The sequence below is a fragment of the Rhynchophorus ferrugineus genome, unplaced genomic scaffold (genome assembly GCF_030347505.1).
Source record: "Rhynchophorus ferrugineus isolate W39M unplaced genomic scaffold, kcgeb_rfMv2 rfM11, whole genome shotgun sequence".
Taxonomy (NCBI): Eukaryota; Metazoa; Arthropoda; class Insecta; order Coleoptera; family Curculionidae; genus Rhynchophorus; species Rhynchophorus ferrugineus.
The window spans coordinates 15139383-15165185 of NW_027472590.1; the positions used below are offsets into that span (position 1 = coordinate 15139383).

At 31.8% G+C, this 25803-nt stretch overlaps 1 protein-coding gene across 22 annotated transcripts in view; it reads right to left on the reverse strand.

Moving 5' to 3' along the window:
- LOC143204875 (uncharacterized) overlaps positions 1-25803 on the reverse strand; it is a 347752-nt gene that overhangs the window by 47454 nt on the left and 274495 nt on the right. The gene's annotated exons all lie outside the window — the stretch shown is intronic.

The following is a 25803-nucleotide window of genomic DNA, read 5'->3' on the forward strand; positions in this document are numbered from 1 at the left end:
ATAAAATCAATCGCATTTTCATTATTACTGCAATAGTAATTAAATACAAGTCAAATAATAGATCACTGAATGAAGAAGGCTCATATTCTGGATTCTATTTGCAGTGGGATACGAATATTTTTTAAAAGTGTTTGCTTAAGTTTATAGTTTCACTCTTTTTGTTATCGTTGACATCCTTTTCTCTTCCTAACTGTGAAAATATCAAAAAAGGTAAATTCAAAAATTATTTTAATCCTAATTTTTAATTCATAATTATCAATATTTGTGTGGTAGTAATAACATAGATAGAGCGATAGTATATAAATTATTGATATAGCGAGATGAATTCTTATCTGTTTTGTAAATATTGTTCTTGAAAATTATAGATCCATGCAAGGTAAGCTTTATTACAACAACTATATAAGAAATGTATAGTATATAGGTTTCTATAAATACTATAAATGTTAATAAATGAAAAGTACTTTTAAATGTGAGTCATTAATATGTCAAATTTATAAATTTTATAAAGCAAATTTATTTAAATATTAGAAATTGATAAAAGGGTTAGCTAATAATTTTATAAGATATTTAGGTAATATATTCATTCATCTAATATAATTCGCTTAACATTATCTCAGTTCGCAATAAAAAGTTATATTTTCGTTAATATCTTTTTTCGCACCACTATTGATTTTATTACAAAACATCAGAGATACACATTAAATTTTAAATATTTACATAGTGTCATTCACATAGTGTTACTGTGTATTAACTCGCATCGAGTACATTTGTAACCATCTTCATTTTACAGTCTCACTGACGGGCTTCAGTGTGTGTTATTTTGTCGAAGTGTGAACAATTTTTTTTCAGTGCGTTGAAAATGTCTGAATTTTTACCCAGTAAATCGCTTTTGCAGGCAGATTTCACTATCTTGTTCCAATTTCATGAAAAGGGCAACTGAAGGTCATCGAATACTTAGTGAAACTTCTGGCAACCATGATCTATCCACTTCATTATGTGAATACTGGTTTCCACGTTTTACAGATGTTAAACCTAAGACATAGGACATTCCGGACAGACAACAAATTCTTTTTGAAGGCAGTACTCTCCATGAAATCATCAATGGAGATCGCAATCATGTTTAAGCCAAGCACTGCACGAAAATGGCCGGAATATGAGCAAAGACACAACAATCAATTTTCTTTATCGTAAAAACTGTTGGACCAAATGGTGCTAACCTGGTGAAAACATACTTGGGTTTTAAATAAAATAAACTGTTATTTTAACAAAAATATTTTATATTACGGGAAAAAGAAGCGACTTGTTGATATATATTATTCTGTTCTACAAGCCTAATGATAATCACTTTGGACTTCGATTACACCTGGTCGAATATTTTAGTCTTGCTGTTACGCCCGTGTACACGATGATATTCCTCCTGACACGCCAGCAATTCCCTACATAATTTCGTTCGAAAATATTTAATTCCCGCAAATTAATTAGATCGAATAATAACAACACGGGATCGAAAAACAGGAAATTAAATTAAAAAATCGCCTCGACGGACCAGGAGGAAACAAATACGGGTTCCGAGGACGAACGAAACTTTTATTACTTCCGAAACAAACAACCGAGAGTCTTTTGAGAAAGAGTTTCGGTTTCGAATTACACTTTTTAATTTTCAATTGGTGAGAGAATTGAATTCGTTCAAGTAAATATGATTAAATTTTAATTCGACCCCAAAGAAATGAAATAATAATTTATTTTCATTATTCCTGCCCTTTGTTTCGCCTGACGTAATTCACCGTTCGGATGTTCTTGACTTTGCGCGTTGATATATATTTTTCGTGCTTTTATAATATATAGTAGTCTGTTTAATGAGTTTGCAGAACGCCATCTATTTGTCAACATCAGAACTAACCGTTAGAATTAGAGACCCTTTTAATAGGTAAGCAATATAATTGAAGCGACCTTGAGAACACCACTGTTTCATTTCGTTTTACTTCTATTCACCGAACCATATCTATTTACACTAAAGTGGTGACCCCGACGTGATCTTTCGCAAAATTGGGTTTGGACTCGTGAATGGAGGGTATGTGCAACATAGTGTATTTTACGTGGCCGTTATATTTTTTTCTTCGATTTTATGTTTGTTCGTTCAGCATTACATTCATTCAAACATTTGTTCCTCATTAAATTTCATTTTAGTGCCGGAACAATGGACCTTTAATTTAATTTCGTTATTTCCATTTCTTTTCTTTAAATTTTTTGTCCAAGTTTTATTCCTTTCGCAATCTTTTGAACTCTTAGAGATATTAACACTACTATTTAATCATTAGCGTCTCGACTAAACATTTGTTTCGGCACTATGTTTAAATCATAATGTCTTCCTTCGCTCGCCGTCTCCGTCATATTGGCAGACATTTTGATTTGAAAGGCTTTGGACAACTTCGGTCGGATACCGTCGTTATTTGTTTTTCTGAATTAGCGTAACGTATGTGACTACGGATTAGTCACAGAGCAGTTCCAGAAGCTAGGTACCGATTGCAGACACCGTAGACTCGTCATGTCTTCGCCGAGGTACCAGAATTGCCAACGTCTCGTCGTCGAAGAGAATAAGCTGCCACGTCGTCGAACAATCGATCCTCCCACAGCGTCGATTACGGGAGTCCTGTCCTAAAAATAGCTTGTTTTCAACATCATCGATGGACCACATTCAACTGCCAAAGCGACGATGAAGCAACGGTATCTGTAGGGACGGAAGATATCAACAGCCGTACCAGATCGCAACCGTACCAACCACAACCGTTTTGATTTATCATATGGTTCAAAGCCCTTTTCATGCAGCACATTTTGTTTGGTATATCAGTATTTTGTATTTGATTTTTTTTCCAAATATTTTTGTATTTTTATTTGTTTATAATAATTGTATGTAAAATTCTGGCAGGGGAGTATTGTAGCGACCTTGAGGCATGTCGAATTTTAGAAAGTGGAATAACGGTGTACAAAATACCCAGAAATATAATCCCAGATGTTGTTTGGCGGGTTGCCAGCAGCGCCAACTAGAACCCGATAACGAATAGCTGGCAAGCCCGAGACGTTTATCTGGGATGCTATTGAAGGGTATTTCCATCATTCAGGATCTGACTACCGTTCAATCTAGAAGTGCCACCATCGACTGCCCAAGCCTCGTCACCAGGTAACACCGCCACCATCCGTTTTATCTATTTTGTATTTTTCACAATTTTATATTACTTCAATAAATAACGGTCACACAATGTAAACTCCACTGTTTCATTTCGTTTTACCTCTATTCACCGAGCCTGTTTGATTGTGATCTATTGATTTACCTATCTGTAACATAGCTTAGTACAAAAATATTTTAGATAAAAAAAGCAAGCTGCTGGTTCTCATTAATTTATTACGAATCACTTTTAATTCGGAACGGGACGAATGGAATTCCATGGAAAGACCATTTTGCCTTTGCGAGACAAATTACAACGCCTTGTAATTTGTCTTGAATTGGATATATAAGATTGAATATATAAGAATGTCGTCTTGGTTGGCGCAGTAGTAAAAGCGACAGAACGGTCCACCTGCTGTTTTGATAGTCGCGGGTCCGAACCCTGCTGGGCATGATCGTAATATGTTTGTGATTTGTTAATATTTGTAATTGTCCTAAGCAAGAGTGTAAAATCCGAGAAGGAAAATGATTCCACTCACGCTAGTGACCAAGCTGGGTAAGACCGGATGTTTTCTCAGATGATTTCTAAGTTGGTCACTCGCCAGTTGGTAGGCTTAATGCCAAGGACCGTGGTTTGGAGCCCACGTTAAACAGTAGGTCCAGTCCATATAAACCCTCATTGGTAAAAAGGAGACTTTAAAATATATTAAAAAAAGAAATAAAAGTATAACGTTTTCGGGCTACAATATAATAGAATTTGTATTTCTAATATGTATAGCTAATATAATGAGGTGAATTAAAATATATTTAGATATCACTATTTTAAATATATATAAAAATGAGCACACTAAATTATTAATTGCAATTCGAGGAATTTTACTGTTCTTCTTGTAGTAATATAATTATATATTGTATAATTTAACTATATTGATTTATTTTATAAAATATTTATCACACAAATAGAACAAAATCAAGCCTTTGTAATATCAAAGAAGATAAAATAGTGTGTGTTAAATTATATAATTCCTGAACGCTACAATATATCCAAATTTTGATATATTTAAAATACGTTTTATGTTTTTCTTTTCTAATACTGTTCAAGTAAATTATGTACCTAATTAAACATAGACATGAAATTGGCCCCAGGAATTCTGACCCTGAAGTTCGAAGTTTAATAATATAAATCAACCGTAAATATTTTAAAGACCAAAATCAATGAAGGCACCGTTGTTTGGTAATCCAATAGATATTCTTGATTATTCGACAAATTTTTATTTCCAATTTTATATAATTTAGTATATTCGCATACATAAGCGTACTAAAAATATAAGTATATTTATATTAGGCTGCTCACTAACTTTTAAAAGCGACATCAATTGGTCAATAGTTGAACTAAGCATTTAATTTAGATATATCGTAAAATCGTATATATCGACAATTTTAATATATCGTATGTCCAGCTTCGGCACTGAAGAGAACTCTTGTTGAAAAATTAGCCAAGAAAGGGAGAATAGACCTGGATTTACATTATAACCATTTTGATCCACTAGGGGCAATACGCTCAAGAAACTCCATGCGAGAGCATCGCTATTTCATGGAAAACTCATACATCTCATAAAACCAACTCTTAAATTAAGTAACTAACTTCTATTACAGCTTACGTATTACAGCTCAAAATACTTTTTCTAAAAAATGATTTTAATAAATTGAAACTGACCAAAAATCCAAAATATAAATAGAAATTTTAGCACCATAGAAGAAATGCAACAAATTCATATTTAACGACGTGACCGGAAGACCTAGACCGAACGGAAATTGTTTAAATAAAGCTCAAAGAACATATATAAACAATACAAACATACTACATGAATGGGCCAGAGGAGAAGAACGAACACAGTACAGGGTTGGATCCTCTAAGTTAATGCCTCAACTGAGTCAAAAAGATTATTGAAATCCGGAACATTCAATGGCTCCACTAAGACTGTCTAACAAAAACAAACGTTTGTATTGCATTTTTAACGATATGGCATAGGACTGACAGAGATTGACCGGAAATTTTTTATTGATCTACTATATAGCCCGGACCTTGACCCGTTTGACCATTTGCTTAGGTCTCAGTAAAACCTTAATGGTATAAAATTGGTTTCAAAATAGGGTTAGGAACAGTAAATATCACTGTTTTCAGTTTTCCGCCAAGAAATCTCAATGACTACTAGCTACAACGACGAAACAGTATTAATTAATGCCATATTAACATTAATAGTTCTATTAATAATTATGTATAGTACATATATTATTATAATTTACATTATTGTTAATTAGTACTTTAAATTTATATGAAAGAATTCGTTTTGACAAATCAAAAAAATTAAATTAATCTTTCCTCAAACTTTTAATTTAATTGCTATATACCTACCATTGAGGTTGTCAGATACCGTATAAAATAAAACCATATTAGAAAACATAAAAAATTGAATAACGCACAAAGCTACAAATTCAATATACATTGTATAGTAATACCAGGGTGATTGTCTAATGTGTGATGTCATTATCAAATGTCAGTATGTGTGTGCGTTGTTTAAATATAGTATTTTGTTAACCATTTAAACTATAAATTAATCTCATAGAAATTGTTATAAGATTATTTAATTTTTAAATAAATATTGAACTTATTTTTGTATGAAATTAATTAAACACTCAGTATAATCCGAACAAAAATGAAAGCATGCAAGACAACGGTAGTCTAGCTATCAACAAAGGTTTGTTCTATTTTATGGTGTTATTTTTTGCTTCAACCATTGTTTACATTAAGAGCGTCGAGTACCTGCATTATCGCATTTTTTAAGCATTACTATTTTTTTATGATAGAATGTTCCTGAATATATCGATAATGGTTCAGTGCGAATTTGTGAAGGGTACAGTAGTGTAGTGTTTTTGGAGGTCCAATAAATATCATATTGAAACGTAAGTTTTTGTATTAAATGATATATAATCAATATAATCTTAGATTATCTATTAATATTAAATTTTAAAATAAATCAAATTATTTAATGTGATCTTTCGTAAATTGTAAATTGGGTCAAATTGCTGTAGGTATAGTTTTTCTGCGTAAATCTATTTTAATTGAAAAGAGCCAATTTTCTTTATTCGTTTACATTTTCTTTTTTTCTTAAATTATAAAGTATTTCGTAATTACAGTGATTTTTTAAAGAAAATTTCAAAATAGATGTGATATATAAAACTTATATTAGTTATTGTTATTGAGTAGTTGCAAATACATACAATTAATTATATAATATATTACTTATTTTTTGCATGTTTAAGTATCCATATATTAAAAAATGGTAAAATTAGCTGTAATATAAATTATTTAAGATCTTTGTTAACGAACAGAATCTTTACTAAATGGCTGAATATGTGCGATGATATTTTATAGTTATATACTTTTGGTTTATCTAGAGATCTATGTTATAGTTATTGTGACATTATGTTATATTTTCTTTGAAAAATATATAATCTGGTAAAACAGATTTATCATTAAAAATTTTAGATATTTTTGGAAAAAAAAATTTTGAATATTTATTACATCTTACTGATTGCCTTACAGTAAAATCTTCATTTCCAAATTAATTTACTACTATTGTTCTGTTATACCAGCATGGATACACAAGCAAGGCGAGTACGGGATTAATACAAAAGTATATATATTCTAATAAAAGAGATACAAGAGAAAAAACTGTTCTACTATTATAACGTACAGGAGATATACAAATTAATATAAACACCATGCAATATAGCACATCTTGCTTCATGTTGGCAGTACTATTTAAATGTTGGCGTAGTATTCCGGGCTTATATCCGCGTTTTTTTTTAAAGAACTTTCAGTACTTTCACGACGATTCAGCAGAGTCTCATCTGCCATCTTCAGGTCTTGCTTTCCTTTTCCCTTACCTCTCGTTAGGTAAGCATATCATATCCAATTTAACTGGACGATTATTGAGTTGAAAGTGGTCTCGGCAATTACCGAATTCGTAGAGGATCTATATCAACCATCAAGGATTGGTATACTAAGTTCACAAGTTAAGTCGGTAGAACAGATGTTGTTACCGACGAAAACATTAAAAAAATCCACAAAATGATTTTGAATGCCTGTAAATTGAAATGAAATAAAATAGCAGACTCTCTAAAGATATCAATTGAACGTGTACATCATACGCAAAGTGGGTGCCGCGCGAGCTCACTTTTGGCCAAAAACAACGACGTTGATGATTCGGAGCAGTGTTTGAAGATGATCAAGCGTAATAAACCGGAGTTTTTGCGTCGATATGTGAAAACGGATGAAACATGACTCCATCACTTCGCTCCGAAGTCCCATCGACAGTCATGCGAGTGTCATACGATGAACCCGGTCCAAAGCGTGGGAAAACACAACAGTCGGCTGGCGAGGTTATGCCGTCTTTATTTTGGGATGTGCATGGAATAATTTTCATTGACTACCTTAAAAAAGGAAGGACTATTAACAGACCATTGGACCGTTTGAAGGTCGAAATCACCGAAAAACGACCGCATTTGAAGAAAAAGAAGGTACTGTTTCACTAAGACAATGCATCGTGTCACAAGTCAGTGAAAGGGATGGTAAAAATCCATGAATTTAGCTTCGAATTGCTTCCTCATCCACCGTATTCTCCAGATTTGGCCACCAGCTCCTATTTTCTGTTCTCAGATCTCAAAAGAATGCTCGGTGGGAAGAAATGTTCGTCGAATGAAGAGGTGATCGCCGAAACTGAGGCCTATTTTAAAGCAAAGGACCAATCGTGCTATAAAAATGGTATCGAAAAGTTGGAGAGTCGCTATAATCAGTGAATCACCCTTGAAGGGAATTATGTAGAATAAAAAAAACCTAATTCTTACAAAAAAAATTGTTTTACTATGGTAGGCCGGGGACTTTTCAATTGACCTGTTATATATTGGCTCTTTTCGAATATGATTAAATACATTTTTCATATGTCTCGGTTTTGCTAATCATATTAAAATATATGATCCATGTCGGACTTGGTGGAGTTGAAATGTGGAGATCGTTACATATCCTAATTTAATATGGCGCAAATGCTGTTGACACATGTGCCTATAAAAACAAGAAATGACGTCTGGATACCCTTTAATATTATAATTCTCGGAGGGCACTCAATTTCGCGTCGTCGATCCGATCCGAATGAAAAATTCGACGGCCCAGTTTCGGACAGAGGTCGTCTCGGTTCCGCTTATTTGTTGTTCGACTTTTATATATATATCATCGTCCATAATTCGATATCGATTTCGGTCCAGACTTTTTTTGCTTACAACGCTGTCATATTCAAAAGACGTACGTTTTGAAAATTATCGTTTTGCGCGTAAAAAGTGAATAAACGCTTTGATGACGATTTACGTAAAGATATAGCTATTTTTCCACTTTTTTTCTTAATTGTTTATTGAAGAGATTTATCAACAATTTTTTTTTCAATCTGTAGAGTAGTATATTTTTCGCCTACGTATAGTTTAACGTTATATTAAAACATTTTCCTTCAGAATCGATTTTTTAAAAATTTAAAATAAAAATTTTTAATATATATATATATATATATATATATATATATATATATATATATATATGTTTAAAATACACTACAGCTAATAATATTTCTTTATTGATTGATCTATGTAATGTAATGCTATAAGTACATATTATTCTCTTAAATAAGAAAATAAAACGGACATAGAGTAAAGCTAATAAATAAAAAATTTACATTAGTAATCTTCACTAACAAAAACCTACCTCCGGAGGCAGCCCATCCGGGCAAGATTTATCGTAACAAGAATTTTATTATAAACTACAAATCTTCTAAAGCGTCGTCGTTGAAAGAAGTTCTAAAATTTAGGTCTCGAGAAAGATTATATAAAATCAATATCGAATTATTTTCAAGGAAAATAAATGGCCAAAATGGAACCTAAGGTGACCCTTGTCGGAAAGTTAGCTAAGAAATATTTCATCTAGGGAGACCGTGTGACAAATGAGATGCAGGGGCGTATAGTTTCCTGCATCTAGCCGTACGCCAGTGACGTAGGGTTCGATCAAATATCTATTATCGTAATGTTAGGTTCTTATTTAGTAAAATTTAATTATATTAATATATATTTGATTATATTAAATTTGGTTTCAACTATATACACCAAAACATATATAATCTCGTTAGAGAAACGTGACAAGTAAATGTTTAGCTAGGAGCAGGAAAAGGATACTTCACTCAAGATGCTGTGTAAAGCTGAAGTTTAGCGTTAGTTAACAAGTCATTAAGTTTCCTGGGAAATGGTCAAGCAGCAATCAACGAAGTGGAACACGTTTTAATTTAACACTAATGGAGAACGCTTTTCATCTAACATGATCGTTATTCATATTTTAGTATTAATTAAATTATTTTTCCTTCCAGTGATACTGCATTCTTCATAGTTAAATGGTTTATATAATATTTAAAGATCTTTTATTGCTTATGTTCACAGAATGGGATTCATATCGCAACAACAAACAATATAATTTCTCATTCATTATTTCTGTTGTAAAACAATTGAAGTAATTGAATATTGATCATATTTTTTTCACATAGTTTCTTATAAAAATGTATTTATTACGTAGTATAAGTTAACTGAAATGAGAGATAGGAATTATATTAGTATATTTTAACTGATTTGGTCGTGTATTCCTCTGCAATAAAATATTTGAGCAAAATTTTAAAAATCGTGAACTCTATTTTTCTATTACATCAAATGAGTTTTATGAACTATTTACATAATGTTTAGTTCTTTTCATAGCTTACATACCTTCCTGAATTACAGTTCTTGTGGTTAAAGTTAATTTTGACCGGTTTTCTTCTTCCACTTCATCATTTACATACTAAATATTATAAATATTTTAGAATATTATTTATCAAAATTTTTAATCATTTTTCAGTTTTATTTTTCGCTAAACTATGTGCTTTAAACTGTTACAAATTTAACAAATATTTCGCAACGTGGCGATACCGTGTGAAAAGAAGGATGTTGTTACGGCAGAAATTAACCTATCTACTCTATATCTATATATAGATATCTAACTATAGATTGTCAATAAAGTCATGTAAATTCATTTTTGTCACATTTAATGTCATTTTTAAGCACATCTGGAAACATTTAATTTATCAACTGCTATGTGGTCGGAAAGCTCATTGGGGGTTTGAGCTGGGCTCTTATCTTTGCAGTCCGTTACCTTGGAATTTCTTTTTGATGCTCTAGGTCGTTCTTTCAGTAGCATCATCATACATTTCTAAGTGATTGGTTAAGAAGTTGAATGGTTCATTTCATGGTTGAATGATTATTTCAAATCAAACAACACACAAGTGTAGTGAATTTCGAAAAGGTAATTTTGAGAGAACCACGATTAGCATCAGTATACATCAAATAACTAAATAATATTCAATGGAAAACTGTTATTTGACTTACATAATTATTATTTGACAATTATTTACGGTGATACTTCGCATTTTAATCAATAGATATCGCTAATCCGAATAAATGCATGCTCCTAGTATATTTCATCCTTCTTAAGGTTACTTTCTTTAGATGTAGCCTTGGTTTAGGATAGCAGTTTTAAATCAGTGGCTACTTTAAAATTAAAATATTATATTGTGAAACATAGATAACGCGGTACAAACGGCAGCATTATTTAGCTGCAAAATATAATTCTGTTCGACAATCTGTCTCAGTTTTGCGTTCTTCGATTCATCTACTATAAATTATATTATTAATTTTCCCAGAAATGAACTGTGTTTCTGTCTTTTGTTCAAAACTTTTGGCAATCCACACCATGCAATATAACACTTTTTCTACCCAACTACATGTGCCTTTATGCTATATAGAACTACATGTTCAATGTACTAAAACATTTACTTGTCGTGAAACTGGCATTTCTTTCCTCCAAAAATAAAGATTTTTTAAAATGTATTTAATTAGTCTTAATATATCAGTATTTATTACCAGGGTAAAACGACAGTTATTGATGTTATAAATATTATAATTTGATTAAGTTTTATTTAAACATACTATAGCCATATTAAGGCATTTCGAATTTTAAATCTACGCAAAAATGGTGGGTATATATTGTCCAAGAATGTACCTGAAGTCAACAAAAGTATTAGTTGTGTCTTATCCTTTCTTTATGCCAATAATATTCTACAAACGTATATTATTTAATTTAGTCCTATTACTTATTCCATTGTTCAAACATGAACCCAATGAGCATGGCTTGGTTGGAGCTGTAATGAAAAGTGACAGGACAATCCTCTTAATGTTGCGATAGTCAGTAGCAAATTTATAAAATGCGTATAAAAAATAAAAGGCAAAATAGTAAAATGCGACAAGGAAAATCATCACGCCAGTAATCAGGCTGGGTAAGACTGGATGTTTTCTGAGAAAATAGTTGTTCGGAGCCCACGTTAAACAGTAGGACCAGCGCTGATAAACCCTAGTTGGCAAATAGGAGACGAAAGTGCACATATTATTTCTCCGGTTCACGTTTGTCTTCATGTTTTATTTTTCAAGTTATAATTCACCAGAATAACAATAATAACGATAATAAAATATGCAAGAATAGCGAGAGGGAAACTGTGAGTATTGTTACTGCTAAATGAACTGGAAGATAGTTTGTACACCATGCTCATTTAAGTGTCCATTAATCTAAAGAAAGCACCAGGCTATGACTACCAAGAACTACCAAGAAACGCGGTTATAAACATCCCGGATGTTTCATCCAGGAAAACCACAAAATTATTTAATATCAAAAGTATTTGTGAAGCTCTCGTTGAAAAAGCAAAACAGTCGTAGAAAAAATCGAATATCTGCACATCAGTTCAGTTTGTTGAACAAACATTCAACAATTGGCCAGGTACGTAGAATACAAATCTTATGAAAAATTTTGCTCAACTATATTTTGGTCGTAGCGCAAGCATTCGATAAAGTTTGGCATGAAAAACTGATGTATAAACTACATAAAATGTTACCTAGGTAATTAAATTGAACACTTGAATTCCTAGATATCAGCCAGTATGTTTACAGTTAAAAAAGAAACTTACTCCACAATGAGAGAAACAAAAGCAAGTAAACCACCAGGTAGTGTTTTAAGTCCTATTCTTTGTCTACTCCAACATATGACATATCACAAATAAAAAAATGTTACTATGGCTACATTTCCTTCACGAAAAAGCAACTTGAAAATTGCAAGACCCAAGTGATAATATAAATAAGTGAATCCAAATGTGGAGAATAAATATCAACAAGGGTGTGTTAGAACATATTAAATTCACCTACAACCATAGCAGTCATATTTCAATAAATATAAATAATACTATTACCCGTAGAGTACCAAAGGTTGGGATGAAACTTGGAAAGAGAATATCAAAACGACAATAAATAATTGGATTTTTTAAAATATAGTTTAGGTAAATGTCGTGATATAGTTATGTGGATTGAACCTACTGGTTAATATGTGCTCCACACCACGGTCATCAGCATTAAGTCTACCTACTGGCCTGTGACCAACTTAGAGATCATCCCAGGAGGCATCTGGTCATACCCAGCCTGGTTACTAGCGTGACTTAATGTGTTTACGTGTTTATAATTCCAGGTCGGATTACACCACTATTAGCTATAAAGACATTTAAATATATCCATCCTATTCTCCAAATTTGGTAATGCGTCACTATTATTCAGACCAAGACGTCATAATTATTTGTAATGCCATGTATTTTTACTTTACTTATTTAACTGTTCAATTAATAATCATATATTTAAAAAAAATCAATATTTAGTCATAATAAATTGATAGGGCTTTTTTCATTAATGAATTTTATATTATTGTAATAGAAAATAAATTAAAAATATAACTGAATCAAATGCACGCAGCAATACTAAATTAATCGCACTGGGGAAAACTCGATAGAACAACAGATTCAATTTTGCGTAAGTGACGAGATTCCCGAACCGTTATCTTTCGGAAACAATCTGGATACTCCACCACTGAAGCCGGCAACGGGGAGAGTAATGGTTTTAATAATCGCGAGAACAATGCGTCGTCGGTGTGAGGCTCGAGTACAGAACCAGCCTTTCAACCTCTCGTCGAACACTTTCCCGGTGTCAAAGGTAAATTATTCTTGTAAATTAAGCGATTATCTTAAGCTAAATTCCTCTTACATTCGAATTTTCGCGTAGGGAAGGGCGAGAGGCAGACAGGACTACGCTATAAATAATTTTGGCGAATATATTAGATGATTTTCGGTCGAATAAAACTTAAGTACTGTAGTAATTAATTTAAAATATTATAAAATATTAGTGATGATGCTAACATAGGCAGCAATATAAATAGTTATTCATACTGATATATTTTTTTATCAAATTTATTTCGTTACATCATTATTTTCAGAGCACTTAATTCTTAGGGCTGTAAATGAAATGACTGTGGAATTTCATACATTCAGTTGCCTCAGTTATATCCAATCAACGGTTACAATGCCTAGAATTTTAAAAACGATTAAATAGGTCAGCAACCGAATATATACAATACGACAGTTAATACATTTCTGCATTTCATAAAAATATGGGAGACTGATATTGGTTCTCAAAAATTAGTACCTGTAGGTACGAACATATACACTATATTTATTACCAATAAGATATGAAGCCACCATATGCTTTAAAAAATGCAGTTCTTCGTGGAATAGATTCGTAGAGTGTGTGAATAGTTTCCAACGAATTTTTTTCCGATTCTTATACCAAAACCTTTGCCAATTTCTTCAGTGATGTTTTGGGATGGAAATCTACTACTCCCCATAACGGTTGAATTATGTTAAGGTCTGACGATTGTACTGACTAGGGAAAACGCATAATGATATGCATGTGTCGCTCCTCAAAATTAAAAGTGAATCTTCATGGGTGTATGCGTGGGCGCATTAGCATATATAGAATTTGGCAGTGTTTAGCTGCAATATACTAGTTATAATAAGAACTGTATCACTGAGGATATCGAGATATATATTCGCAATAATCTGGCCAATGATGTGAATGAGATGACTGGATTCAACACTGAATATCACAATATTGCCACCTAATTTATGACAGAATTTCATCTATGTTTGAGTATACCCCTGCAATATACCCGGCAGTTTGTACTAAATAATGTGGATGATGATTCGTCAAACTATGCCACATTGTTCTTCAAGTCTTATGAGAAATATTACGATTTTGTATTCTATATATACACTTTACATCTGTTTGGAAGAGATTTTTTTTTACAGAAAACTATAAAAGTCTAGAAATATGGTTCCTATTAAGTGATTATTTTTTACTATTTTAAATGCCAAACTCATTAATGTTCCATTAAATCTTTCTTTTACTTACTAATTCATACTAATGAATGCTTTAACTAATCAAATAATTTGACTAACAATAACTTATCGAATTTTTTGCTTAGATCAATTTTGGAAATAACGGATTGGCATAAAGATTTGGTTGTTAAAGTAACGTCTTTTTTAAGTGCTCATCGAGAAGAGTTAAAATACGTATATATCATTTATACTCTTCTTGATGGGACTTAAAAAAGGCGTTTTTTTTAACAACTAAATCTTTATGCTAATGCATGCAAAACTCGATAAATTATTATTAAATTACGCAAATTACAGTAACAATCTATTATTTTATTAGTTTGGTGCTAATCTGGGAATCTTTGCATCCCAAGAAGGGATACTAACAGCTTCTTTGTCGAGTTATGAACTCTAAACCCGGTTTCGGAGTAGAGATAATAGCTTTACAAGATGTCTCAGTCTTTTATTTTAATTTGGGGTCATTGTGGCATCTATCTTCCTGATTTTTTTCTGAAATAGCCAAATTATTGTGTAATAAGATTACTAATCCAGAAGACCCAATATTCAATCAATAGATAAATGAAGAACTAAAAAACAAGCGAACGACCTTGTATATGTATATACTAAATTTAATTAACAGTAAAACTAATTAATTTTACCATATATGACTATATATGGGAAATAATAAAAACAACTTTATTAGTAATAAAACGGATAATAGTGTAGTATGTGGCCTATTTACTGAAAATTATGACAGAACTTTGGTAATTAAAAGCCACATAATAAAACTTTATATTCCTGTTTAAGTCTTATCCATATTATATTGACATCCACCGAAGTTAACGAGCTTATTTAAGATATTTTCAACATTTTACTCCAAATAAAATTTGTATTTCATTTTGCAGAATTATCAGCTTATATGCTCCTCAGAAATGTATTTGAATAAATATAAGCAATGTTGGGATTCACCATTTACAATAAGTTAACAACATCCCCAGACGGACTGAACTTCATACCAATATTCGGTGGCAATTATTTCCTAAGTACAGTTTAGGAAACACCATAATCTCTATCATAAAAGGACATTTACAAATTTAAATGTGTAATTTAAATTAAAAAGAATTAAATAGTGCTGTCACTTATTCCAAAGCTTCAGATATATTATCAGGATTCTTTAATAGGTTATATGAAAATAGAAACTTTCGGTAGTATATTTGGCAAGTCTTATTCTTTAATAGGTTATATGAAACTAGAAACTTTCGGTAGTATATTTGGCAAGTCTTATTCTTTAATAGGTTATATGAAACTAGAAACTTTCGGTAGTATATTTGGCAAGTCTTATTCTTTAATAGGTTATATGAAACTAGAAACTTTCGGTAGTATATTTGGCAAGTCTTATTATGCCCATTGGCTGGACTAATAGAGTTACGCTCGATTGGTCCAGCTTTTATTGGAAAGTTCTGTTATATTAGAAAATCTTTTGCATACAAATTAAGGACAATTACAAATTTAAATGTGTAATTTAAATCAAAAAGAATTAAATAGTACTGTTACCTATTCCAAAGCTTCAGATATATTATCAGGATTCTTTAATAGGTTAGATGAAAATAGAAACTTTCGGTAGTATATATAGGAAGTCTTATTATGTCCATTGGCTGGACTAATGGATGAATAGAATATTTGCGATTACAAAAATCATAGCGGAGAGGCAAAGCTACTTCAGCAATTTCTTCATTTTACGTCATCGAACATCTTATGTATTTTTAATAAATGGTAAATGCAAATAGAATATTTTTTCAAATTTAGTCATCAGCCCAATTATATGACTAATATATTTGCTGTTAATCTCGTTATTTAATTCGGACACACGTTGTTGATAGGATATGGTTTGTCTAAACATCGTGTTTCATTTTAGCATCCGTTCGAAACTGCTTTTTTTCCAGATTTATTATGCATTATCACGAATGTAAATGAAAAGTTTTTTTAATTCGTTGTCGAGTTAGAAACAGACGATCTGAAAAATGATTGCAAATGCACGTTTATCGAATTGTTCAACGCTGTAACTGACACTGGTTTATGACGAATTGTGCCAGACTATCTAAATTCACATTACGTTGTCTGTATCTATCTCAATGCTGAAATACTAATTTATTAAGCCAATAATGAAATAACGAATAATTGTAATGCAAAAACTAAAAATAAAATTCTACCATTTTTAATACCGTTTATATACCAATAAACCCGTTTTTAGCGTTAAAACAAATATTTTCTATAAAATCCTCAGCATTGCTGATAGCGTTTTTTGACACTTTTTATTATGGGGATTGTTTCATTTCTTCGGCAACGCCAGAACCCAGCAATAAAAGTTTTATTGCTGAATATTCTCTCAATTGCAAACATTACACTTTTCTGTCTATACCCAATAGGACTATTGAGTACTTTCAACACCGAATAAATGACGTTTTTATCTCCTCGAAGCTATTAAAAATTTAGTTTTGATGTCTTTCGTTTATAAATATGGGAATTTGAAACTATACTCAAACACTAAAACGCGCATCAGCTTTTATTGTTTTTATTGAATTTTCTTCTCTGTGTCTTGTTCGGCAAAATTATAACAAAGTTTTTATATCGTGAAGTGATATAACGACTGAGTAAACATTATCTTATCTTATTTAACCCAAAACATAATTAAATAATTATTAGTACCGAAATTCGACCGTAATTAAGATAATAGGGATGACCATAGTTATTAGCTAATGAAAGAGCATTCATAAATTTATAAAAATATATTTCATTTCATTTTATTTCATTTTAACTCATTCATTTCATATGCCGTAATATATAAATATTTGATAAAAAGAACCAGAGAGTAAGGCAATCCATCCTGATTAGCTGAATAGAAATATTTCGTTATTTATTAAAATATATTATTTATTTATAAATTTACAATCCCGACAACTCAAAAGGCCCTTAGTCTGGAAAATATATCGGTTTGTCAAAAAATATTGTTTTGTTCTCTTTTTGAAAATCGCAAAGAAATGTTCATAATATTAGAATTGTTTTAGATATATTTTTCTTACAAGTCTAAGTTGCAAATATCATTTTATTCTGTGCTACTTCGATATTCTCGGATTTTGATTGTTTAAACATTTTACCTCTATATCAGTATACATATATAAGTGGTCCACCTATACACCATAAAATATATAAAATAAAATATTTTAATGCGTTTTAGTAAACATTAATATCATATACGAAATAGACAAGACAGAAAAATTGTGGTGTTGTGCATCATGAACAGGATTCTACAAGACCAAACGATTCGGAAACAATATCAATAGAATGTTATGAATCGCTTGTGTCAAACACTCGTTTTCAATGTTATTTCACCACAAACGTACAAACATATTCTCCAAGAGGAGATAAATGGCACCATTTGTAACAAGTACCATAAAATTTACTAGGTTAGAGATAGATTATTTGTGTTTTGGAATCATTTTGAAAAAAAAACCTATTTGTATTTTATTTCAACAGTCTTATTAGTTGATGATGGTATGAGGCCATCTGTTTTAAAAAACCATCTGAATGGTGAAAATTCATTCAATTGATCGGAATATAATTAACAGTCAAGAAAATAAAACAGACTCACATTAGATTAGTAGAGTGTGGGCAAAAATATTGTAGCTGGAGCTGTAAGGTCACAACAGGTAGATTGAAAGTTCTCAATGACACCTAGCAATAATCTGTTCCAAGTAAGTAACTTTGAAAAACAACCACAGCTCCTTGATTCCCAGCACAAGCATCGCAGTTGAAGATGTAAGGCCACCAAAGGTGAAGTTAAGTTGCTGTGAATTAATTTAGTCTATAAGAATTTGGACAAAAACTTGCAATTCGGAGTGAACGACCACCAAAAGCAAATTGCAGTGGCTCAGTATCTTAACCGTAGACTATTTGAGTAACCAAAATTTGGAAAACCGTTCTATAAAGCGTATTATGGTAATTAGGGTAGAAACAGTGCCATTTCGAGGATCTTCAAATGCAAACTGACGGACGAAAGTACAATCGATGATCAAACACAATTTTTATAATAATTATAAACTGTCCAGGTGGAATAGCGTTCACGTACATCCTTCTGTCCCTTTCTTTGGAACGTAGGTGTTATGTTATACGGTAAAAATTACCCAGCCATCTGTTTTAGCATCTACCCGAACAAGTCGCTTCTTTTTTCTGTAAAAAACAACGGACTTCCAAAATTAATTAATAGTTTTGTAATTAAAACATTTTCTCCTTTTATAATTTATATTTCTATACCGTTCTCTACAACATAATTTACTTTTAAGAGACCTCTATTCACATATTTTACCTCTCTGTAATATTAAAAAGTGTTCTATTAACCGACAAAACTAAATAGACAAGAATATATTTTTCCATGCACTTTAATAAGAGCCTAATTTTTAAAAAAGTTGAATGATTCGAAATAAAAATGTTGAATGAGCTGTAGCCGTTTTTTGCTCTAACAAAGAAATAAAGACATTTGTTCTATCTGCGAAAAATTTGAACGGAATTCTTATCCATTCGTTTACAAAAAGTTCTCGCGCCGGCACAATTAACTGCACTGAGACAATGGGTTCCCACTAAAGTGGAAAAGTTTGTGAAATACTCCGGTCGAAACTTCGACCGTTATCATAACTCGGGAGGACCATTTAAAGAAGTTTACCTTTTATAGAGTGAAGGGTATGACAATAAAAGGCAGTGTGCGTCGAAATTAAATTAGAATTTATAATGCCGATTGACATATTCATAAAGGAAATTACGAAGTCAAGTAGTAAAATTTTTAGTAGTTTTTTCCATTATCCGAATAATAGTTTTGTGATAAAAATATATTAAAATTGACAATAAGAGATATTAATTTAATATTGCCAATGAATCAATTTTCAGCCAACAGTCAGTTATTTTATTTTCATCAAAGCTTCATCTCTGTAGCCTAATTGCAACATTTCTAAAAGCTTTGGATGTAAGAATTAGTTTTAAAATAAAACTTTTTTCTCTATTTAGTGCTGTGTAATCGCCCAAGCTGCAGGAGCTTTTGCTTCTCAAAGATGTTACTTGGCACTCTATGGTCTTAATGGTACTCTTACAGTCTGATATCTAAGATTGTGTTCTTTCTAATGCAATGCTTAAGAAAAATTCTCCATATTTATTTCCGAAGACGTATTAGAAAAGTAGTCATTTAGTATATTACAACGACTTGGGCATGTCTGTTGCAGGAACGGTTAAGGAATAGTTTATATAATTCTTTCTTCCGAAAAAGATATAGATCAAGATCATCCAAGACGTTCTGAAAAACAGTAAACTAACATTGTCAAAAAACAGAAGGGCTGAAATTAAGTTTTGTGGATTCTTATATGCATAAATATTAATAATAATATATAAAATTAAAATTAAATATATTAAATAATATTTAATAATATATTAATATATTTATATATTAAAAGCCGAAATCAAGAACATGATGGATTATTGAAAATCAGGACTCATTACTGAAATATTAAACATAAAATCAATGCCGATGTCAAATCATCACTGACCAACAGCGATCTTCAACAGCTATTATATTATTATCTTGTATAAAGGTACAAATTATTTTACCAAATGGCTTCCAGGCTTCTTTGTATCAGGCAGTTAAAAATATAGCCTCTATTTAAATCCTATATTGAAGGTTTTGGAAGTTTTTTTTAGTATTACTCCTTGTGTTTCGACAATTATGGTTATAATATATAACTTCTACATTTTAGATGAATAAAAGATCATGTCGTTAAGTGTCCTATAACGAGATCGGATAGTGTTAAACGTTTTAGTCTATGCACTTTACTATTACATAGCACTTTTAGCTATTTAACAAGTACATTTGGGCGTATCTTTTAAGGTGCTTAACACAAACATTTCTAGAGGGATATCATATTATATCACTTCATTAGTATCACAGTACGGAGCATCGACAATAGCACGCAACACTCTATTTTGGAACCGTTGTATGATGGTTACGTTAGACCTGCTAGCAGTATCCCATAGCTAGATTTCATATAGCCAATATCTTGTTATCTAGTGATAACTTGGATTTGCGCCCGATAAGCCAATACATTTGATACTGTTTCATTCCAAGTTGTTTTTGTGTAGCAAGTATGTGCTTCTTTCAAGTTAGACGTCCAGATTCATATCAAGATGTTGAGCACCCTCGCCTTGAGGAAGTTGATAATTATTGATATTCAGTGGTAGACATGTTCTTCTACGCAAAGTGAATATTATATGAGTAGCTTATTATGTTAATTTTCACAATATATATTTAAAACGAAATTATCTCTAAATAATAATTTACGTTAACTATTTCACTGAATGATTTCAGATATCTCTTCTTGGTTCACAATATATATTTAAAAACACGAAATTGTCTCTTATTAATAATTTACGTTAATTACTTTATTGAATGATTTTATATATTTATTCTTCACTGAAATAAACATGTGATAGATGTAAAAATAAATTCATTGTTTTTCATAAAAATTGAGACTAATTATCATCTTAGAATAATCTATTTTGAAAGCAGTCACATTACGCCTGTTTCATAGAAATTCTTTTGATCACCAGTCAACTTTGCTTCAGAAAATAATCGATTTTATTACGATAATCAGATCAAAAATAGGTCTTTGAGATCTTAATTCCATTATCTTTTTGTAACCAGCCTTCAACACATGTCCATTTTTGACGCGAGTTCAAACAAGATTCAGCCAATCATTCACAGAACTGTCGAACAAGGATTTTAGTAAGAAAGTCAACTTTCTCATGTCAATTGTTGTTAGCCAAACGGTGCTTTATAGGGCTAGTTATTACTTAACATGATATATTAAAAAAATAATGCATTAATTTTCAGTAAATTTTTATTTGAAATGATATTTATTTGTTAGAAAAATATCTGAAAATATAGACATGTTGGAGAGAATATATTGAAACTTGTATACAGAGGAAATCTATATTTTCACAGCATTTATACATAAAAATTGGGTTAAATATCCGTTGTAGTCAACATTATACATCTAGATTACTAATTAAATTGCTTACTAAGAGTAATTAGTGATACAGTAGTGTAACTAAAAAAACAGTAGTTAATAAAAAGAGCAAACTACTAGAAGTATTTTTCTTATACCGTTATCTTGTTATACTGATCGATTAGTACAATTCAACTATTTAAAGAAATAAGTTATGACAAAGAAATTAGTTTTCATTATAACAAGTAATTGCTTGTCGGGGATATCAAACAAAGACAAATTACAATAGAAACAAATTCCTATTATGCCTCGTTCTATATAATTTTTATATTCGACCTTATTGTCGCTGAAAACCAAATAATACTTCGTCAATTTAATTACGCTTTGACGAGGTCTTCCTAACTATTTTTAGTGAACGGGAGAAAATATCAATACCACCTTTCAGGAGACAGTTTTACTTTTGGCTTGGAACTTTGGTCTTTCTTAAGGCCTCTAATAAGAGACAGGAAAGTTAGAAACATTAATTAAACACGGAATGTGATTTCAAAGCCTCAAAAGGATCGTTCATAATTGGAAGTGATAAAGTTCGGCGATGGAATTTCTGACAATAAGATTTGTTAGACTTTGGCTTTATAGCTTCGAGTTTAAAATACTTTTGATGCAAGTGTTAGTAGTATCGCTGAGAATGTTGTTATGCTATTCCTTTATGTCCTTTTAGGTTTTTGACATCAATGTGCATGTCCGAAAGTAATTATATTGTGTGCACATTTTTGTATTGATGAAGAAAGTCAAACAAACATTTTGAAACTACTACAATATTATTTATTATTTTTGAAGTACTTACAAGAAGTGGACGAATGAGAAGTTCACTAACATTCTAAATCAAAGAATAATGTTTAAAAAATAATTAAATAAAAAGTGATAAACATTTTTGGATTTGTTGTATAAGTGGCTTGCAATAACAAAATTGTAAATTTTAAATTATATTGTATTAAATTTATTCCTTATTTATATAGAGTATACAGCAAATATTCTACACATCTATATATAACCTAAAACCCGAGAACGGCTGGACCGATTTGGATAATTTTGGTCTTTAATTATTTGGGAAGGTTTTAAAGGTGAATAAATATGAATTGCTCGAAATTAAATAAATATTTTTGATGTCGAGGATCGAATCCGACAATCTACGTGCGCGAGAACTTTCTGAACTTCGGTGATACTTTGTGATAGTGACATTTCAAATTATGTGCTCTTTTTTTATTGATTTTTTGTGATAGTGATACTTTACTGCTAAGTGCTCGAGAACTTTTCTTACTTTGATTAATTACAATTTATGATGCCTAGGAGAAGACGACCTAACTTAGGTACTTGCAGTTAATTAAATGTGCGAAGAGCTACCTCACGTGCTAATCGCACTCATGAGCATATCGAGACAGATCAATAAAATGGTCGTATTGCTATGTCAGAATTGCGTTCTTTAGAGAGTGATAATGAAGTAGATAGGCTTAGAATGCAACGAGTTCGTGCCGATCAAACACAACAACAGCGAGCACAACATAATGAAATAGAGCGATTCCACAGACACAGTGCTCCTGTGATCCTGGAACGAGCTGTATTCCACTATGAGCCGGCAATAGATTATTGTGCGGACAAATCGGTAAAAGTTGGGGAAATGATAATAATTTGTAAATATTGCAAAGCGTTAAAATGCAGTGGTGAATCTACCGGATGATCCCACCACCAGGTCCGTTACGCTCTTTAGTTTCTAGGATTGGAAATTATTCTAAGCACTTCATGGTCAACATTTAACATCAACATATAACAGCTGTTTCAAGATGATATCATTTGGCGCTACACATTATACAGGACAATTTCATGCCCACTTTCCCACAGTTGACACAAAATTGCATGCAGTAGTTACCAAACACATGATGCATGGATCTTGCGGAGATTTCTAACTAAAATTCACCCTGTATGGTTGACGGTAAGTGTTCCAAGCGATACCCAAGAGACCTGATTGCTCAAACCATAACGGGAAATGATGGATACCCATTATATCGTCGGCGATCAATTCCGGAAAATGGGCGATTGGTGGTTGTGAAGGTAAAAGGACAAAATGTTGATATAGAAAATCGTCGGATAGTGCCATATTCGCCAATATTATCCAAAGCTTTCGAGACTCACATCAATGTGGAATATTGTAACTCTGTGAAGTCGATAAAGTACATATTTAAATATGCTAACAGAGATAGCGATATGGCCGTCTTCGCTGTAACTAATGCAAATGACGAAATATCACAGTACCAGATGGGTCGCTATGTATGCAGCAACGAAGCAATCTTTTCATTTGCGATCCATGGAAGACACCCTACAGTAGACCATTTGGCTGTCCATTTAGAAAATGGCCAGGAGGAAAAAAGTCGATTTACCATTCGATTTTAAACGTTTACAATATCCAGTGCGTCTGGCCTTTGCGATGACTATAAATAAATCTCAAAGTCAGTCGTTGGAAGTTTGCGGAGTCAACTTGGAGTTTCCCTGTTTCGCGAATGGACAATTATACGTCGCGTGTTCGCGCGTCGGAAAACCGCCATCGTTGTTTATTTACGCACCACAAAACAAAACAAAAAATATAGTTTATTAGAAAGCTTTAAATGGATTAACTAAAATAAATTTAATATTCTAAATGAAACCTTAAAAATAGCCGGTATATCAGGAAAACTCTGTTTTTTAAGTATGGAACATCATGTGTAATTAATCGAAAATAATAATAAAAATTCATTCATACCGAGCATTTTTTAAATTAATTACGTGTTATTAGGTCCTTTATTTATCGATTGAGACAGTACGAAGTCTGCCAGGTCAGCTAGTATTAAATATAATGTAACTAACTAGGAGCCAAATCATATAAATATTTTAGTATTGCATTTAAGGATTAATTTATTCTATTATAAATTACTGTTATTAATTATGTACCTAGAACAATATAGTTCTGTAACTTTGAATTTTAACTTTGGAATAACACACTGGACACTTGGAAAAATATACAAATAATGTATACAGAAAAGTTTCCTTCTTATATTTCCATATAAACCGATTGCGCAGTAAATTGTAAGTCTAACGTAAATCGATGTGTAAAGATTGGACTTGGAATAAAAATTTACTCGAATCAATTTGGGTCGCAGGTGCATGTTTGCAATAACTCGTGAGGTTAAATGGACGACAGATAAATTTTTCGTCCAGAATGATTTATTAGGACGGGCGAGTTTAATTAAATAGACATTACATTCGGATCCGGTTGTATTTGAAGTTTTTAATTAAATAGATCAAACAGTTCCAGTTCGTACTTCCTATTATCGTATATAAATTGTAAACGAAAGTAATTTCTAATAATTTAAATGAATTGTTCCAATCACCGAAACGGAATTGGGCTTTCAGAAATCAAATATCAAATTATAGCCTGTGTACATGAATTAATTTCAAGGGTTCAAGGGTGTATTTTTGTTTTCATTTACTAGATTGACCAGCTCGGGGAATGGTTGTTTTGCGAGCGACAGAGACCCTGGGTCACGACTGGAACTGTCGTAGTTCGGTATCTACCGGGGTTTGTGGATGGGTAGGGATTTTATCAAGGTGTTGTCTAAGGATCCTATGGAGCCTAATCAGGCTGATGGTCCTCTAGTCAGATGGATTAGACTTGGCATTTTTTTTTAGGAATAGCAGCTACAAGCGCATGTTTCCAGTTCCTTGGGAAATGCTTTAACCTCAGAATGTAGTTGATAATGTTAGCAAGTCAGATAGTTTCTTGCTAATGAGGTTTTTTAGATGGTTTACTGTTATACCATCTGTGCCTTTAGCTTTTTTAGTAGATAGACATTTTATGGAGATCTGAAGGCCTCTGGGAGAGACTATGCTCTTCAGAAGATGAACTGACTGGAAGTATTTCCTCTTTAGAGAGGGGATAGTGTCGTTTATGATGGATAATATCCATTGAAGCAGGCCCAGAGATGGATTACATTTCATTTGGTTCTCGAGGGCGTTTGCGAGGAGCTCGGCTTTTTCTGGATTTGTGAAGGTTATATCCGTAGAGGAATCGGCCTTCAGAGGGGGGATTGCGTTCGAATTTTTCCCCATTACGCTTTAGGCCTAGGTTGAAAATAGTTTGAAGAAATGA